The following is an 18,549-nucleotide window of genomic DNA, read 5'->3' on the forward strand; positions in this document are numbered from 1 at the left end:
ATTCCTGTCCACTCTCTTCTCCCACTCCACCTCACCTTGCATACTTTGTTCCTCTCAAACCAACCTACTTGCTTTATGCCTCGTTCTTGTCTCTCCCACTTCCTCACACCCTCCCGATTGCCTAGAACTCCCTTCCCCTTAACATCTGGCAAACAACTGCTCTACCCATCTTGAAAGTCCTTCTGAAATTACATCTTGTCCAGAAAGTCTTTCCTGTCTTCTCACCTCCTCCCCTTTTATCTCCCCAATTAGTCATTTAGACCTTTGTGCCACCAAAGCGCTTGGACACTCACACATCCCCTGGTAACACTTATGTTCATATTTTTATACTTGAATACCGCCTTCCATCTGTAATTTATTTTTGTGCCTGTCTCCCCCAGATAGATTGTCAACTCTTTAAGGGAGAGATCATGTTTTATATTTCTGTTTCACTTTCCCAAGAACTCTGCAATGCTATGGACACAACAGGTGCTCAACAAATATTAATAATTGATTTTTTTTCACCTAACCAATGGTTCCGCTTTCAGACAGGCTTGAAAAGAGCCCAGTGGAAAAAGATGCATGGCTAAAAAGGCAGGGACAGTTTAACACAGTGGTTTTCAGGGATACATTGCCTGAATCTTGGGATAAGAGGAATGTTCAAACACCTCCTCTCCCTGATTGAATCAATCATTAGAATTTATCAAATGCTATTGTGTGCAAATAATAATAACAATTACAGCTGTGGTGTTTGTTAAGTGCTTACTGTGTGCCAAGCACTGTACAAGATGATCAGGTCCCACATGGGGCTCATAGTCTAAGTAGGAGGGAGAACAGGCATTGAATCCCCATTTTTGCAGGTGAGAAAACTGAGGCATAGGGAAGTTAAGTGACTTACCCAAGATCACACAGCAACGTACTAAGTGCACATGGCAATGTTTTAAATGTTTGGAAGAGCACAGTTGAATCAGTACCCATGATCTCTCTCTGCCCCTGATCTGTGACTCAAACCGCTGCTACTTCAGATGGCAGTTCTTCACCTCCTGGCCCTACCAACATGGCTGCTGCTTGCTACATTACAAAGGTGGACCCCAGAATAGACATTCCCAAAATGACTACCATACATGCAACCATGTCAGAAGGAGTGGGGTAGGGCTGGTGTGGTGTGGTCTGGATTCCTTTCCCCAAACAACCCTCCTTTCCATTCCCCCCAGTCCCACCCACACACAGATCTGAGGTTACTCCAGGCTGGTACTGGCTCGGCTTTCAGCCCTTTCCCCAACAGCCTTCAGCTGAGTATAGCTGCAGTGACGAAGCTAACCAGGCTAGGCAGGGGTGTTTGCCTAAGCCCTGCATGTCAGAATGGCTGGCTGTTTTGGGGGCAGCAGACAGGAGGCTGCAAATCCCAGAGCCAGCAGATTCATTCATTCATTCATTCAAAGGTATTTATTGAGCGCTTACTATGTGCAGAGCACTGTACTAAGCGCTTGGAATATACAGTTCGGCAACAGATAGAGAGAATCCCTACCCAATGACGGGCTTACAGTCTAACCGGGGGAGACAGAACAAGACAAACATAATCACGATAAATAGAAACAAGGGGATGTGCACATCATTAACAAAATAAATAGGGAAATAAAAATATATACAAATAAGGTAGTGGCCTCTCTGCTTCCCTCCTTCACCCTGGGTCCTCGTAAAATCTGTCTGGGGGACAGACAGAGGTCCTTGATCAGAGGGGAAGGGGAAGCAAGCAGTGCCATGGCTTTTGCCAGCAGAGGTCATCTGGTGCCTCTCTCTCTTGCGCTCTTGTGTGCATGCTCTCATTCACCTGTCCCATCCCCATCGTCAAGATTGGAGTTGAGATTTCTGCAGCAGTGTGTTATTTGAGCAGACTATAGGGGTCCGACCCCGGCACTTGGCAATTTCTGGGTCCCGAGTCTTCATCTTTCACCTCAGTATGGCTCCTGCCCCCTCGTCTAGTCCCTTGGACCTGCAGAGGACAGCAAGTTCTATCGAGGAATGGGTGTTGTGGAGGGAAGCCAAATAGGACCATACAGCCCTGAGCCCCTGCAAGGGTTCAACCAGCCTTGTCCGAAGGATCTTGGGAAAACAAACTTCATAACTTCCCATGGTGTCCTCTTCCATTGCTGGCAAAGATTACTGCCATAAGTTCTTGCTTTGTCTTTAACTATTCCTAATTGCTTGCTATGTTTCTTGTTACTCTATTACCAGTGGAAATGTAGAACATACGATCAGTATTCTCCAAAAACCTGGGCAACTGTTGATAGCTCCCACCTCAATTTTTGCTTTTCCAGATTAAATAATTTCAATTTTAATAGCAGATATGCCATGATAATTTCTCTGCACCCTGAACCAGGGAGATCGCTGAACCCATTATACGACTCTAAAAGCTACAATCTTTTATGCATCCTCAGAGTGCTCTCCCTCTGTCATATATATATTTATATGACTATAAATATCTGTATATTAAATTATTCATTTTGCCTATTCTAGCAGTAAGTGTTCCTCGTCCTCTACTATTTAGCCTAGTACTTAAATGCTTAAATGGGTGCTCAACAAATAGTAATCCTGTTACTACTAACCTTCCTCTTTTTCCTCCCTGAATTGGGCCATTGAATAAACTGCTTCCTGGCTGTAAATTAGGCACTCTGGACTATGCATTAATTCTTCAGTCCATTAGGCAATCATTCCACATAGGGGAGAGGCGATTTACTAAATGGCAACCTGAAAGAGCAAAAATGCCTCTAAAAATGAACAGTTTGTTCCCAGGGAGAGGTTTACTCATTAGGAGACTTGGACTCATTTGGAAAGGCTTCCTCAAAGATCTGTAATTTGGGCATTAGAAAACCTCCCTCTTCCTTCTCAAAATCATGGGGGCTGTGTCACCTCCAGGCAGTCAAGACAATGCTGGGGTCTAAAATGAGAGCAGTTGCAAGAATCTGGAATTAGCATCAGTGGGGGGTTTGCTTTGTCTGTTTCTGGGAAAAAAATACCCAGCAGCTTGAGTCTCATCTCTTATACTTTGGTCCATGGGTTGAACAGGGAAAAAAAAAGTGTTCCGAGGGGAAAATGAGGTGAAAACAGGTAACACAAAGATATGGACACAGTGCAACACCTCCCCTGAGCATCTTCTCTCCGGCTTTTAATAAATTGTTTCGATCGACAGCTGGGGCTCCCAGGGACCCTGGGGAGTTCTAAGTCAGATCCAATTCTTTGATGTGTGGGGAAAGATTAATCCACAAAATGCCTTGTTACCCAAAATGTTAATTTTACACAGCACAGTGGGATAGAGTGGAAGTGGTGGGGAGAGGATTAATTTCTTGGTTTTGGTTTTTTTTGGATGGAGGGGTGGGGGCAACCTATATTGATTTACCAGGGTGATGGGATACTGTCAACATTCATCAATGATGATCCTCAGAATTAACAATCTGTTATTTGCCTAAGAGTTGCTGAAGCGTAACAACCAGATTTTCAGATATTTCAGACTCCTTTTGAGTATTGTGGTGGTGACCTTAGAGCGCTATTGTTTTCTTGGATGCTAAAAAAGAAGTTCTAGCCAGCCCTGAGGGTTTGAAGTAATCACTGCTTATCAACATCTTTAGCATTATGGAATAACTTTTATATAAGAGAAATTGAATGCCTAGTGGCAGTTGAAAGCAAAAATAAAAAGCATGAGTGGATTTAAAGCTTGCCAGGAAAAATGAGGCTATGCAATGTAAGTTAAAGACCTGCTCAGGGTTAAATAAATTAGTAAACCAGTCAACTGTATAAATATTTTTTAATATTAATATTATAAAATAATTTGTCTAGTCTTGAATGGACTATTTTGAAATAATTACCAATCATTTCATATAATCCTTATTTATTCATTATGAAATTTCAAATAAATCTTTATAATAGTACGTGGGAAATAGATTGTAAGAACAAATTTCAGCATGTTGCCAAGAATGGGATAGATAAGCAGTGGATTTCAATACAATTCTAAATTTGCCTTTTCCATGGATTTGTGCATCTTTAGGAAGTACAGTGTCACACCCCCTAAAATGGGAATGACAGCATCTGTTACATGAGGCCAATTCTCCCCTCCTATGCTGAAGTAGATGAAGAGAAAGAGGGGAATGTGTGATGGAAATTCATAATAATTGATAATTATGCTACTTGTTAAGCATTTACTATGTGCCAAGCTCAGGTTAATCAGGTTGGACACAGTCCCTGTCCCACATAGGGTTCACACTCAATCCCCATTGTACAGTTGCAGTAACTGAGGCACAGAGAATTAAGTGACTTGCCCAAGGTCACACAGAAGACACATGGAAGAGCCGGGATTAGAACCGAAGTCCTTCTTTCTCCCAGGCCCATGCTCTATCCACTAAGGCACACTGCTTCATGAAAGGAGACCCCCTTTCACTCTAAGTGGTTTGCACATGTGGTCTCGGGTCAGAGCTACTGTGGATGTTTAGTTTATCTGGGGCCGGGAAGAGAAGAGAGAAAAGCAATGGAGATTAGGCAATACTTCCTGGTCCCCTGTAGTGCCTCAGAATCAGATAGGTTAAAGGTCTAGCCAGGTCAGCGACAAAATTGGGATTAGAGGCCAACACTTGTAATCAATCAATCAGTTATATTTATTGAGGGCTTACTATGTGCAGAACACTGTACTATGCATTTGGGAGAGTACAATGTAACATAGTTGCCAGACAGCTTCCCTGGCCACAAAGAGCTTCAGTCTAGAGGGATCTAATGCCAGCCCAGGGCTCCCCATTATACCACCACACTGGCTCTCTGAACCAATCAATCGATCTGTGGAAATTATTGAATGCTGACTGTGTGCAGAGTACTGCGCTGAGTGCTTGGGCGTGAACAATATAGTGGAGTTAGTAAGACAAGGAGCTTACATTCTAGCAGATTGTAAACTCTGAACATTCTCCAGACAACAATCTGTCAAACACACATCAGACAAACTCAGTTAGGAAGCACACTTTACTTCTGAGCCCAGAGTGGCCCTTCTGAGGGTTATATGAATGACCTTCACCAAACTATCACGATGTCCCAGTTTGGACAAACCCAAATCCCTGGTGCCACTGTTTCAGATGCTGTAATGAAACTACTCTGAATCTATATAAAAAAAGTTGCTAAAATCTGAGACACGACCTTCCCTTTTAAACTCTTCTTTAGAACACTTCTTTCCACATAGGTGCTTCAGAATTTATTTGGGCTGGGAGGACTTTTGAAACACATTTAAGTTTGGATGGCTCTCAAAATCAACCTTACCCAGCTCTTCTTCTCTAACTTGCTTTTTCAATTCAGAAACAAAGGCAGAAATCTGATGTCTTACATGTTCTCAGTAGCAGAACTGTGAATACTTTCTAGAAAATAGAAATGGAATACTTTTTTACTCCTCACTTCATTTCACTAGCAGTTATGTAAAAGAAACCAGACTAACAGCAGAATCAGATGTTCCAAACATGAAAAGAAGTTGCCAAAGGCTTCAGAAGTATATCATGTTCTTCTACAGTAACAGTGGATAATCACAATTATAAGCAAATGCAGCCTTGTTGTGTCTCTATGATTGCTGAGCAGAGGGTCTTAGATAATTAGGGGAAAGTGGTTCTACCCAGCACTGGAGATTAGAGTCCAAATCTACAGTCACTCTCACCAGATAATCCCAGCCTCCTAAGAGGTTGAGATTGCCTTAACACCATTCCAACATCCAGGGTTCAGAGATGAGGGGCTTGGTTTATCTGGTTAACACTGGATATCTTGAGGGGAGCAAGGATGCTAACTCTCCATCAGCTCCCTGTAACCTGCAGCAGCTGCCACTGAAAGGGTTGGGGAAGCAGTGCTCGGATTCCCAACCATTTGTAGATTCATTGACGACCCATAAAAAACAGCTAAAATTGGTGGGGTATCTAAAGCCCATAAAAATATTTCCTTGTCTGTACATACAATGGAAATGAGGTTCACCCCTCCAGCCCTTCCTGTGACAGGTTGGCCACAACAATGTGAATTTGCGATGGGTGACAGCCCAGGAGGTGAACGAACTAGTTTTCTGATGCCCCCAAAGCTCATGCTCTCTTTCTAAGTCCTTTTTTTTATGGTGTTTGTTAAGTGCTCACTATGTGCCAGGCACCGTACTAAACCCTGGGGTTGATACTAGCACATCAGTTTGGACACAGTCCACATCCCTCATGGGGCTCACAGTCTTAGTCTTCAATTTGCAGATGAGGTAACTGAGGTCCAGAGAAGTGAAGTGACTTGTCTAGGGTTACACAGCAGACAGGTGCTAGAGACAGGATTAGAACCCGGTTCTTCTGACTCCTAGGCCCATGCTCTATCCACTAAGTCATGCTGCTTCTCTTGCCTTGTTCCCTAAGTGGCGTGGAGGAATTGCTGCAGGTCTGAAGCCTCTGGATTTATACATATGTGGAATTTCCGACTGGTAACTGAACATCCACCTGGCAAATTCCCAATTGGACAGTTGTATAAGGGGACTCTCCTATCGAGCTATAGTTTCAGACCAATCCCATTCAAATTGGGAAAGCTGCCAGGATTGTATTTCTAGATAGCCTGGCTGAAGGCATTCAACCCCTCTAAGGCACAAGCAGCAGGCTCTTATTGCTCACTCAAATAGCATTGCAATCTCACTTAGGGAAATTTTATAAACAAGTGCTTAACTTCAGCTTTTTTTTCTCCCTCTAATTGGTCTAAATGTGAAATTAAATTGGCTGCTGATGAACAGTTCCTGTGCTGTTAAAATCATGATTGTTCCAGTAAACCAGAAGAGAGGAGACATCACCTATTAGAATGTATCAAACACTTCCATTTCAAAACTTTAATGGATAACGTGGAACAAAGCCCTATTTCTCTTTCCATAACGGTGCAAGACAAAATGCACATCAGGTTCTGAATGAAAGGGTTTATTTATGGCAATGCTGCAGGTTAACATGGCCTTAAGTAATTTTCTCTTCAAAGTTTCTTGGAACGATAGTGAATTGTCATGTTACTGTCTATGGACTAGTGCTCTATTTTCCTCTAATTTTTAAGCCCCGTTAAAAGCCTGGAAAGGGATGGGAATGAAGTATTAATAACTGCTGTTTAGCCATTGTTGTCAAGGGTAGTTACCTGTTTAAAAGTCTTGTACTACACCTTAGGCCTTAGTGAATTAGTGGGAGCTATCACCTCCCATTAAACGTTATAGGAAGTAAAGGCTTTACCTCCCGAGTTGGCCTTTAGGTCTTGTATTTCAGTGTCTGGGGGTTCGGTGCTAGCTGTGTAAACTCTCTTTAGACAAAAATAGACATTCCCTGATTTTGGCCTTGTTTATTGTCCATATAATCTCCATACAAACCTTGTTTCATAATTGTCAGAGGGATCCAGGGATTTTGCTGGATGACTCGTTGACTGGCTTTTTTAGCATTTTGATTCTTCAGTCTGGCTCAGGCTAGGAATGCTGATGTGGGGACACTCAGGAAGATCAAGCAGGTGCCAGTTAATCAACCAATGGCTTACTCTGTGCAGAGCACTCTACTCTGCACTTGCAAGAATGCAATAGGTTTGGTAGACATGATCCCTGACCACGTGGAGCTTACAGTCTAGGGGGGGGGTGATACGTATTAAAATAAATTACAGTTGGACTGTGTCCATGGACTGTGTTCAACTCGATTTGCTTGTATCTACCCCAGTGCTTAGTATAGTGCCTGGCACATCGTAAGTGCTTAACAAATACCATAATTAGATAAGGGAAGTTGTAGAATAAAAGGATATGTACGTAAGTGCCTTGGGTCTGAGGGTGGGGTAAATATCAATTGCTTAAGAGGTACAGAGTCAAAAGCATAGGCCCCCAGAGTAGGAGATGACTAGGGGTAAATGAAGGTCTTGTGAGGGAAGGCCTCTAGACTGTGAACTCCTTGTGGGCAAGAAACGTGTGTATTTACTCCGTGGTAGTATACTCTTCCAAACATTCAGTACAATGCCCTTACACACAGGAATCACTCAATTAATACCATTTGGTTAATTGATTTGCATCAGTTGAAAATAATCAATCAATAAAGATATTTATTGAGCACTTACTGTAGCTCTCTGTACCACATTCTAGGGAAACTACAGTGGAGTAGATAGATTCCCTGAACTCAAAATATTTGAAATCTAACTGGCCCCTTCAGTATCCTACCTCAGAAATACCGATAGTTGAGTGATATGATTCAGTAGTTTCGAAACCAGGATTGGTATAAATGCAGATATCTTTTGTCAGGCTAAAATATATATATATAGAATTCCACAGCCTAAATCAGATAGCTAGTCCTTTCTTCTAAACCCCTTTCAATTGCTTTAGTCCACATTCCAACCCAAATTTGGAATGCATCTAGTGTCTCCTTCCTCCTCATGCCACCCAATCTCCTTTTTAGTCTGATTTCTGTTAGAGATTTGGCTTCAATTTTATTGGTATTTAGATCTGTTATTTCCATATTTTGAGGGATGTTAAAGGACTTGAACCAAGGCTTCCTTGAGGATTTCTGCATCAGGAAGCCAGTGTCAAACTAAAGCATAGAGTGCTGGCCTCTAACCAACCAACCTTCTCCTCTCCTCCAATCCCTTCTCCAGGCTTTTTCTATCTCTCTCTTAGGATGTATTGAATACCCTGAGTGGTATTGACTACCCAGGACTGAACCCCACACATTCTGCTGCCAGCTCATTATGAAACGTGCTTTACCCTTCCCTAATGTTTGTTTTGCCTGCTAATTTAGCTTGGGTAGTTTACTGTTGGATGGAAACCTCAATTCCATGCTCTGCAGAGCACCTAGCACATAGTTGACCCTCATTAATTAGGCCACCCTAATTACATCCTATTAACATGAGTAATCGTCATCATCAACTTCTCCAAATCCGTTTCCCCTATTGGAAAATGATCATTTCTCATTTCCTCCCCACCTAATGATCATAATTGCCCACAAACATTTGTGCATTAGCTTTTTTTCCTTTTGGCAGACAGGAGAGTTACATGTGTTTTCAAAGTCACCTAGCCAGTCAGTGGATGACTCAAGATTGCAGCTTCCGGTCTCAGAAAATCTACTCCATTGTTTTACTTACAATAACTACAGTCTTGAAAACAAGGACCCCCATCATACTGATCTACTTCCCAGGCTTATGGTAAAGAAGAACAAATAAAAATGACTGGGTAACTCTCGGCAAGAATAAACTGCTAAATAGATTGAATTTTGAAGAACAGTTTCCCCCTCCACCAGACTCACAGTATCCATCTGTCCAGGGTCTTGTTATCTTTGGTGAAACAGCTAGAAATAACTTATCACACCCTCTGTATAAATGGAATCATTTTGCCTTCTGAAAAGCTGTTCTATAAATGTTCCTTCCTTCCTCAATCAATGCGACTACACTTATACACTCTATAATGCTGAAGAAATTAAAGGTTTTCTTCAAGACCCTTTCTACTTAGAGAGGGCAGGCTGGGTTTGGCATTATGAGACATAAATGAACTGCTCTGAAGATCTGCAGTGTACCATTAGGGAACATACTGTGATCGATAAAAAAATCACAAAGACCAACTTGGCATTGTAACCTTTGCCAGATGTCTGAAAACAAGGTACTAATTAGAAAAGGAGGAAGGCAGGAGGAGTCTAATTATTTTTTAAATGCCATATTAGGTCTGTGGAATTCATAAATTGCGGCATTCTATTGACAGAAAATAATGAAATCTGGCTCAAGCTGCAATAAGTTGAGTTATCATGGTGAAATGTTTTTGCTTCCTGGAGGCTGTCCTTTAAACCAGGGATAAATAAAAAAATCTTTGTTTTCAACAGAATGGGTTTAGTGTCGAGAGTAGGAAAGCTTCAGGATTGTACAGAGATTAGAGAAATTTAAATGTTGGATCAACAGGGAATGGTTTAAGGTGTTTCAAGCAAGTGGAACTGAAGAATGACATGTTGAAATCAAATAAGAAAAGGGTTGATGTGCTTTCATCAGAAAGGACTGCTACAAAATGAGAGGGTTTTTTCTTTTTCCCTCCAAGAGTAAGGGTAGAAGCTCAAGTTAAATAATTTATGAATTGATGTATAAATGAGGTAAACCAGACAGCACCTGAGAATGTGGATTTTTCCAGAATCTGGCGTGTTCTCAGTGGACTTCTCTAAACCCACAACCTTGTACTTGGCTTGTGAGCCCCGCGCAGAACAGGGACTGTGTCTCACCTAATTATCTTATACCTACCCCAGCACTTAGTATGGTGCTTGGTACATAGTAAGTGCTTAACAAGCCCCATAATTTTTATTAGCCCCAATCTAGGACTTAAATTAGAATGTTAAGGGACTATACACATATTACAAACATTCAAAGACTCTCTCTACCAAAGTTCCTCCAAATCTTATACTACAAAAAAGTGTGGCTTCATATGTCAAAACTGGTGATTCTTTTTTTGAACAAGTTGTTTAAGATATTGGTAATACATGGGCTATGCAAGAGGACGAAAGTGTGAAATAGTGGGCAGATCCACACCACACTAGTTTGTTACCATTGCTGTGTAAGTGGAGTGTAGGGGTTGGGCAGACATTGAACCAAACATTGGAGACACAAAGGGAGGGCTGGTTTACCGACAGCCTCTATTCTTACTTTTGTCTTAGCTCACATCATGGCTGAAGCACTTTTTGCCCCAGTCTCTCATGGACCGCTTCAATGCTTTTAGTCATAGTCCCTTGCAATGGCTATAGGAGGCTCTTTGGATTTGCCTTGAAGTACAGAATACTAGAAATACACTTTAGAGAACCATGCTGAGAGCCTGGGGGTGGTGTTGTGAGGATAAATGAGATAATATATGTGAGCTGCTTTGGAGCACCATGAAAGTAAGGCTATTTAAGGAATTACTGTCACCGTTATGTCTGGATTAACAATTTAATGTTTATAAAAGGCTTTGACAACTTGGGAGAAGTACTATCTAAATAAAGTGTGATCCTCAGAATAAGTGACCTGACTCATTTCTCATCTTCAGTTATGGTGAATTTACAGTGATATTCTTTTCAAGTAATGTGCTTTAAAAGATAACCCACCAGTGCTGTCCCTATTAATGCTACACTTCAGCAAGACCCTGTCAGCCATCTTCCCTTTCCTCTAAAGTTACTTCTTAAGTCTTCCATGACTGTATACCATATGCCTAGGTAAAACATTCATTACAATGAACATTTTTTGCACAGATGCATACCCTAGCTCTACATTAGAGTGTAGGCTCTTTAAGGGCTATGTCATTGTTTACTTTAGTAGTATGTTCCCCAAGTGTTTACCACAATGCTATGCACTTAGGAATAGTAATAGTCGAAGTGTTTAGCGGGAGCATTTATTAGCATCCACTTGTTGTCCTGTGCTAAGTGCTTGGGAAATCTCATTCATTCATTCAATAATATTTATTGAGCATTTACTATGTGCAGAGCACTGTACTAAACGCTTGGAATGTACAATTCAGCAACAGATAGAGACAATCCCTGTTCGATAACAGGCTCTAGACTGTAAGCTCATTGTAGGCAGGGAACATATCAACCAACTCTGTTTATATTGTACTCTCCCAAATGCTTAGTCTGGTGCTTTACATATAGTAAGCATTCAATAAATACCTTGAATTGAATGATATATTGACATACAGAATAAAAAAAGTGACACGTTCCCTGCCCTCAAGGAGTGTATGACAGTCTCCCCTATTAGTGCTCACCCCGTGTATGACAGTCTCCCCTATTAGTGCTCGCCAGGGGACTAGGAAGGAAAGAAAAAAGAAAGAGTGTAGGTGTATGCAAATTATTATCATTCCTAATAATAAATATCTTCTAAATTGTGACATGGCATTGTAATTGTTAGCAGTCCATTTTATCTCTCTAATTGAGGAGACACATATAAAATTGAGGAGACGCATGTAAAAATCTTCACAACTAGATTGGTTAATAGATGCTCAATAAATGCTACAGGTGATAACGATGATGAAGATGATGATAATCCCGTCAGCATTAGAAGCATTGATTGATTTACTACCAGCATGGCATTGCTTTAAGAACTAAACCATGGATTATGGGTAACTAAATTCTCACTGGCTCAGAAGGATGCCCAACATGCTTTTCATAGGCCAGAGAAAAGGGTTTCTCTGTGGTTCCCCTGGATGCTACAGCCATTCTAAAAAATCACTTGCCCCTCCCCTCCCTTGACTGCAGCTGTTCTTCCAGATTTTGAAACTGAGCAAAGATTTATACATGCAGAGTGTAGGGAGCACATTTCTGGGAAATTGTAAGGGATAGAGGAAGTGATGGAATAGAATCATCACAGTCCTTCTTTCTGGGCAGACCATTCAATAGTATTTATTGAGCGCTTACTATGTGCAGAGCACTGTACTAAGCGCTTGGGATGAACAAGTCGGCAACAGATAGAGACAGTCCCTGCCGTTTGACGGGTTTACAGTCTAATCTAATCTAATCTACAGACTACTGAATTAAGCACTTGAGAAAGTTGAAAACCCTCAAAGAGTTTATAATCTAGAGGGTGAGAGAGATTTTAAAATATATTACAGACAGGAGAAAAACAAGCCTAAAAGTGCTGGCAGGGGGAATACCTAGATGCTTAGGGAGTATTTACTCAACTGGAAAGATAAGTAGGGAGGGAATAGAATGGTTAGATGAGAGATTAGTTAGTCAGTATGATTTTAGTAGGGCTTTGAAAATGGGAGAGTGAGTCTGCTGGATGTGAAGGAGGAGGGAATTCTAGGCAGGATGGAGGGCCTGAGCAAAGGGTCAATGGAAAAAGCGTTGAGAGCAAGACACAGTGAGTAAATTGGTATTAGAGGGCTGAAGTTTGTGGGCTGGGTTGTAGTGGGAGAGGAGGAGGATAGGTAGATATGAGAGAAATGATTGAGTGTCTTAAAGCTGGGGTTGAGGACTTTCTATTTGATGTGGAGATAGTGCCTCCTGATGGGTTGTCTCCAAAGCTTAAGTTACTAAGTCACCTGATCTTCCAAACAGGGGGCCATACCAGGGAAGGGGGAGGTGGGAAGAAGGGACCCCGGCTTAGTGTGGGTGTACGAACTGGGGGACATGTATGTGCACTTCCTTTCACTGTTCTGGGCCCTTGGGAGGATTCGTGCCACCCAAGCGAAGCAGTGTAGCCTAGTTGATTGGATTGACATGGGCCTGGGAGTCAGAAGGTTTTAGTCCCCACTCTGCCAATTGTCTGCCGAGTGACCTTGGGCAAGGCGCTTCACTTCTCTGTGCCTCAGTTACCTCATCTGTAAAATGGTGATAAAGACTGTGAGCCCTCTGTGGGACATAGACTGTGTCCAACCTGATTAGATTATATCTACCCCAACACTTAGTACAATGCCTGGCACATAGTAAGCACTTAAAAAAATACTATCAAAACAAAAAAAAGTCCAAGTTCCTAGTGGCTTCAGCAGGTAAACCTTTCTTTTTCCCTCCCCTTCAAGCAGAAGAGTGGTGCAAACTGAAGCGGCTCTGTCTCAGCTCCTTGGGAGGGTTGATGTCATCCAAGGTCCATCTCTTCATTCCCCTCCCCAGGCTCAAGTGGCTGCCGGAAGGGGGAAACCAGGAAAGCACCTGCAGGTCCTGGCCAGATCCCTATCTCTGGACAGAGGAGATCCAGAGCAGGTGGGGGAGATGCAATGGGAAGTCTCCCCTTTGTTTTCTTTTCATTAAAAAAAAAATGCTGAGGGGCCAGCAGGAGTAAGGGGCAAGCGTGACCCCCCAGACCTGGGAATGCTGTAGCCACTGTGCAGCCCAGCAGGGTAGCTGCTTTGACTCCCTCACCACTACATGATTGCACCTGCTCCGGTTAGGGAGGGTACCAGGACAGTGTCAGATTACATCATATGACTGGCAGGGAGAGGCAACACCATGTTGGGTTCTAATTTCACCCCTTCTACTAGGGATTGGTAGAATTGATAGGAATCCCAGACAAATTCATCAGCCAACTAAATGCCTTTTCTGGACAAGAGTATACCTTTTGGAGGTGGGTAGGCAAAATTCCCTTCCAGCTATCTTTGTGATTTCCCTTTCTCTGGGCTCGATGTATTGCTACAGATCAGATTGTGTTCTCAGTGAACTTTGGAGATAGTGGCAATAGTAAATGGGCACAAGGTCAATTTTGTGAGGAGACAGCACTTCTACAGTATTTGTCAGGGTTTAAATTCACCTTAGTTAAAAGTAAATAAATCCACATTGCTAATGAAGTCAGGAGGGCATTTGCGGTTCTGAAGGCGGTTAAATTCCCCAAAAGACCTCTTTAAAATTTAGATGGAGGAGTCATTCATTGCTGCCTGATATCCTGTTCATAAGTTTCTTAAAATCAAATAGAAAATGTATAAATTGAAATCAATTTTTAAAAACCTCAGAAATTACACTTAAAGCTGGCCTACCAGCCTAGAACACCTCTTTCATGTCCTCAAATTTTGCTTATGCCTCGTTCTATGGAGACAGAAGTCATTTTTCTCTCCAGTACCCAGAAGTAATGCGGTATTAACTTATAGACATCTATAGCTGCGTTTATGATAGCATAAAGGAGTAAATTTAACTAATGGATGCTTTACCTAATGATAATTTAGGCAACCTCAGCAATCAAGCATGCCACTGATCAGTAGGGATAAATAGGGGTGGGAGAATTCACTTAACTAAATTTGGAACTCCCTTGAACCTCATGGTTCCTGAGTTGCAAAAGCTTTGGAAAGCTCCATAGCCTTCTGAGATGATAAATAGTATGTGCTGCAGGTGAAAATTAAATGTAAATGAGTCAGAACAGAACAATATGGATTCAATTTCCCTTTAAAAAGGTTAGTTTAAAAGTTGCAGGAGAAAGTGCTTTGTAGGATACATTTTATTGGTACCTAGACTAGTTTATAATATAGTTTGGGGTTCCCGACACGCTCAGATTTAGAATACGTGATCCCAGACTCCTGAGGACACCAAGAAAGCTTAAGCCATCTATCCCTCTGCCTCCTGGAAGGGTGACATGCAAACCCTCTTCGGTAAGAAGGCTTCCTTCCTATTAAAAAAAATATATTAATGGAATGAGGTTTAGCAACACTTGCGTGCTCCACTGACTTAAATCACTTATTCTTCATAATGACTAGCCCATGTGTCTAGCAATTTAAAGCTGTTGCCTGTTCTGTTCTTGTTAAAATGGATGGCTAATGATTACAATGACACTTCACAGTTTGGAAGATATTTATTATTAGGATTGATAAAAATATGCATCACCCAAGCTCTTTCTCTTTTCTTTCCTCCCTAGCCCTCTTACAGCACTAGTAGGAGAGACTGTCTCCCCCATTTGATTGTGAGTTCTTAGAAGATGGTGACTATGTGTCTTGTTTCTATTATACTCCCCCAAGGGTATAGTATTTATCACATAGTAAGCACTCAGTAAATACTGCTGATTGGGAGTCAAAGCAGATGAGCATATAATAATATTTTTATTTATAGTAGTAATAATAATAATAAGATTTATTAAGGACTTAGTATTTGTCAAGCATTGTTCTATGTGCTGAGGTAAATATCAGTTAATCAGGTCTGACACAGTCTCTGTCCCAAATGAGACTCACAGTCTAATCAACACAAATATGCACTAATAGGCAAATCCAAGAATGGATGGGTCAGAAAATGGGTAATGGGTTTACACTAGTAGGTAAGTGAAGAGTCAGCTTTTGGTTTCAACCAATTTCCTAGATTTATAAACCCCATATGCAAGCTCTATCTAAAATCCATATTATATTTCCTTATGAGTCTTCTCAAGTTTAGAGGGAGATTGCCAAAGTACCATAACCTGCATGATGGAAAAAGTCATGCACAAATCTGGAAAGCCTCATTTATTAATCTTTCAATCAGTAGGTAATGCTTTTCATGAGTGATATTTCCCGTGTTATTTATTTTCATTCTTCCTTTGTTGGTGAAACAGGCTTTTAGTGAGCGTAATGAGTTTTGAAAGGAATGAAGTGATATATTAATTAATCAAGGTAATTGTCTTGAAGAGTCTTGATTTTCAAACCCCAAAGTGTACACAGTCTATTTGGAATCTTCCTGTAACTTTTTATTGTTTTGCTAACCCTCTAGAGTTGCTAAAGCTTTAGAACACAGCTGCTGGTTTTCTGGTATCAAAATGCCTCTACATTTGAAGCGTTGTGGGGGGTTGAATGTTTTAAAATGAAATTATCACCACCAAGACACATGAAGCACTTCTGGATGTAGCCAGTGAAGGCAATTAATTAATTAATTAATTAATTCATTCATTCATTCATTCGTATGTATTGAGCGCTTACTGTGTCCAGAACACTTTACTAAGTACTTGGAAAGTACAATTCAGCAACAAAGAGAGACAATCCCTACCCACAACAAGCTTAGAGTCTAGGGGGGGAGACTGACTTCAAAACAAGGAAACAGGCATCAATAGCATCAATATAAATAAATAACATTATAGATATATGCACATTAAAACAAGTAAACAGGCATTAATATAAATAAATAGAATTATAGATAAGTGCATATATACACAAGTGCTGTGGGGCAGTGAGTGGGGTAGAGCAAAGGGAGAGAGTTGGGGCAATGGGGAGGGGGAGCTGAGGAAAAGGAGGACTTTGTCTGAGAAGGCCTCCTGGAGGAGGTGAGACTTCAGTAGGGCTTTGAAGGAGGGAAGTGTGATTGTTTGGCAGATTTGAGGAAGGAAGGCATTCCAGACCAGAGGTTCGTGGGTCAGGGGAGGATGGCAGACCAGATGAGAACGAGGCACAGTAATTTCTTGTCCAACAGAGCCTCTGAAAAGTCTATCCGATCAACCTCCTGACAGTATTTTTACAGTTCTAAATTGTAAACCAATATCAAGTGATCCTTATGCAAAAATTCCTGCCAAATTATAGGATGTGGAAGTAGGGTCATGAGAGGGTGGCCTGGAGAGAGCCAGATATGGGTTGTTTGGGAGAGGAGAGAGATCCATTAGGACTGTAGAGTTCTGCCAGTGGAAGTGTATCACTATCCAACCCCTTTAGACTGTAAGCTCCTTATGGTCAGGGGGCAAATGTGCAAACTCTTTTATATTGTACTCTACCAAATACTTAGTACAGTGCTCTGCACAGTAAGCACTCAATAAATATGATTTGATTTATTACTTTGCTCCAAGATGAGAAATCCTCTTCCCTGTCACTCTTCCCTGGAGTGCTTCCCTAGGTCACCTTCCTCCCTGACCCATCTGCAACTCTTAGTGGGAGCTTGCGAATGGATCTTAATTGGTCAGAACCACAATTGGACAGAACGAGAAGCAGTATGGCATTGTGGATAGAGCACAGGCCTGGGAGTCAGAAACTCATGGGTACTAATCCCGGCTCCACCACCTGTCTGCTGTGGGACCTTGGGCAAGTCACTTTACTTCTCTGTGTTTCAGTTACCTTGTCTATACAATAGGGATTGAGTCTGTGAGCCCCTCGTGGGACAGGGACTATGTCCAACCCAATTTGCCTGTATCTACCCCAGCGCTTAGTAGAGTGCCTGGTACATAGTAAGCACTTAAATACCATAATAATTATTATTATTATATGACATAAATGAGGGAGCTTTTGGTACCTCTAGACAGTCTTACTATTAATATGTTAAATTGTAAGCCCTCTGAAGGTAGAGGCTGCTTTTTTTTCTTTTACTGTGTGTTCCCTAAGTGGCTAGTACACTCAACTGCAGTTGTTGAAGGTAATAATGTGATGATGATGTTGATAGAGTTTATTAAATTGAGAGCCCAAGGGGCAGAATATCTATTCAAATTCAAACTCAGTAGAATTCTCCCTAGTAATAATAATAGTATTTGTTAAAAACTTACAATATGCCAAGCATAATACCAAGTATTGGGATAGATACAATGAAATCATATGGGAATTGTCCCTGTCCTATGTATGATTCATAACCCGAGAGGAAGAACTGGTATATAATCCCAATTTTGCAGAAGAGGAAACAGAGGCACTGAGAAGTTAAGTGACTTGTCCAAGGTAACACAGCAGGCAAGGCGCTGAGCCAGAAGTAGAACCCAGGTCTCCTGACCACCGATGTTTTCTGACACCTCTTTAGTAGGAACTGAGGTGTTTAGGGAGGTGTACTTACTTCCTCAGGCCCCTTAGGAGACAATTTCAGTGCTATCCAACCACATGGATGTTGTTGGTGGAATCAATAGCGGCATTCCATAGTGGAAAATTAGCTAGCTATATTTAGCACATTATTGTGTTGAATTCTGGGGGCTCTTCTTTGCACTCAATCAATCAGTCAATCAATGGTATTCACTGAACACTTACTATTTGCAGAGCATCGTTCCAAGATGCTCCCTTTGCATAATGACCTTACATTCTAGAGGGGTAAACGGACATTAATAGAAGTAAAGAATTTATGTTATTTAAATAATTTAAAAATATATACATAAGTGTTGTGGGGTGGGGGATGGGGTGAATGTCAACTATCCAAATGTCACAGATCCAAGTGTAGAGGTGACAACAGTGGGAGAGTGAGGTGGGGGGAGGAAAGGGCTTAATCAGGGAAG

Source organism: Ornithorhynchus anatinus, chromosome 3, assembly GCF_004115215.2.
Source record: "Ornithorhynchus anatinus isolate Pmale09 chromosome 3, mOrnAna1.pri.v4, whole genome shotgun sequence".
In the NCBI taxonomy this organism is placed as follows: domain Eukaryota; kingdom Metazoa; phylum Chordata; class Mammalia; order Monotremata; family Ornithorhynchidae; genus Ornithorhynchus; species Ornithorhynchus anatinus.